At 34.6% G+C, this 2199-nt stretch overlaps 1 pseudogene across 1 annotated transcript in view; it reads left to right on the top strand.

Annotated features, from left to right (window-relative positions):
- LOC101295621 overlaps positions 1-2199 on the top strand; it is an 880650-nt pseudogene that overhangs the window by 56960 nt on the left and 821491 nt on the right. Inside the window, exons 26-27 of the transcript XR_184594.1 lie at positions 1430-1484; positions 1591-1848. The product of XR_184594.1 is annotated as an uncharacterized LOC101295621 (transcript). The remainder of the gene's footprint in view (positions 1-1429; positions 1485-1590; positions 1849-2199) is intronic.

The following is a 2199-nucleotide window of genomic DNA, read 5'->3' as shown; positions in this document are numbered from 1 at the left end:
TTATGTTCTTGAATAATAAGGGTTTTTAGGGCTATTTAAGAAGATGGTGCTTGGGATTTGATTATGTTCTTGAATAATTAGGGCTTTTTAGGGCTGTTCAAGAAGATGGATATAATACATTGAAACTGAGAATTAAAAGTTTTATTTGTTTGCAAGCATGATTGCGTGGTTTGGTACAAGTATGATTGTGTGTGTTTTTTCATTTTTATTAATGAATACTGATGGATTAAGGGGTGAGACTTTTATTATTTTGTTAGATTGTAGTTGTGCAGGCCTTTGCCTGCAAATATTGTTTACGTTTTGCTGCTAGTCTTCATATTAAGTTTTGAATTCATCAGGAATGATTGATTAAAGCAATGTCAAAGATATTTCAAAAAGAAAACCAGAAGCAACACTTTAAACTTATCGATATGATGAGTATCTTTTTCCTCTCAATATTGAAAGATTAGTTTTCATATCCTCTATAATCATGTAGAGAATATAACGTAGATAGGAGGGAGGTATTGACCATGGTACTCCATCCTTGAATGTCAACAAACAACATTGAGGTTATGAGGCTTGTCCGTGAGTAGGAATCAAAGCCTCAAAGGGTGTGACAACGTGTTTTCATAACTTCTAAAGATACAAGATAAGATTACCATACATAAATAGTGTGAGAGTTTAATAAGGGTCTTAATGACTTTTTACATTCTTAAAAGGTCAATGAAAGAAAACATAGTCAGAAATCAACTTGATGATCAAAAAAGAGTTATTTCTCAAAATTTCTCATATGAAATACTACACTTGAAGCCATAAATAAAATAAAAATAAGAACGAACAATCTCACCACACCGTATAACTATCATGTTGAAGATTGAAGTGATTCTCAAATTTGATTTGAAAGATGTAGAGAGTTGTTTTTTTTTTNTTTTTTTCCAATATAAAGATGTAGAAAATTATTGTCGTTTCAAATTTATAGATTTTAGTTTAATATTATATTTTCATAAAAAATCTTGATTGTGGGGTTAATATTGGAATATTTAGTTTAAAATTGAAATGTGGGTGAACAAAACATTTGGTGGGGTGGCAATAGCCGCACCCTTTAATCAATCATGTCCAATATATAATTAGATTTTTTTTTTGCAAATTGAAAATGTGGCTTCAATGAGCTTCCTTATACTATACGGTGATTCATATGTTAAATTGGCATGCAAAACTGTTGGCGTGAGTCATACCATATAATATTAGGATTGTGAATATTGTATTATTATTAGGAATATCTTGTCATAGTTAGTTTCTTAATAGGTTTTGATATCTCTTGTATATATACTCCATTCTTGGAGAATGTTAATATATTGCAATATTCATAATTTCTTGGTTCTTTTTGACTTGGTAACAGAGCGGGTCCCTTTCCAGTTGCGTCTCCATAAGCCCGGGTTGGTTCTTTCAGGGGTCTTGGCCCTGGTTTGGTTCTTTCGAGTTTGGAGTTAATTCAGCCTGGTTTGGTTCTTTTAGTTGTCATTGGAAGTCTGGGAGTTTGGAGTTCTTTCGGTTATCATGGGGCCCGGGTTTAGTTTGTTAATCAGTTTCACGTGTAGACCTAAAAATTAGGTTGCACGTGAGGGGGAGTGTTGGAGAGGAGAGATCCCACAGTGGAAAAGTGAGAAGCAAAATGAGGTAGTTCGTTCTAGTGCTGAAGCAGAATATAGAGGAATGGCTCGAGGACTTTGTGAGATGTTGTGGTTGAGGCACTTGTTGAGAGATTTGGGATTTCGGCAGAAGAAGGCTATGCCGCTTTATTGTGATAACAAGGCTGCTATTGAAATTGCTCACAATCCTGTTCAACATGATCGCACAAAGCACGTGGAGGTAGATCGACATTTCATTAAAAAGAAGTTGGATGATCAGATTATTTTCTTTCATTTTGTCCCTACGGAAGAACAGTTGGCTGATATCCTTACGAAAGCTCTCTCGAGTAAAGCCTTTCATGACTCAGAGCATAATTAAGATCCATCGGACTTGGTTGTTTTTGTTCCGCTGCGAATTTGGTTCTTTTGGTCATTGAAGTTTTTTTTCTGTCTTTTCGGTTGTTGAGATCGTCGAAGTTTTTTTTCTGTGTTTTTGGTCGTTGAGTTTGGTGTTTTTCAGTTGTGAAGATAGCTTTGTTAAATTGGTTTGGAGGTATCAAGATCAAGCTTTGTATAATTGGTGGAGGTGCAA

The sequence above is a fragment of the Fragaria vesca genome, linkage group LG4 (assembly GCF_000184155.1).
Source record: "Fragaria vesca subsp. vesca linkage group LG4, FraVesHawaii_1.0, whole genome shotgun sequence".
NCBI lineage: Eukaryota > Viridiplantae > Streptophyta > Magnoliopsida > Rosales > Rosaceae > Fragaria > Fragaria vesca.
The sequence above is the reverse complement of the archived record's forward strand: the minus strand, read 5'-3'. Positions and strand labels throughout refer to the sequence as shown.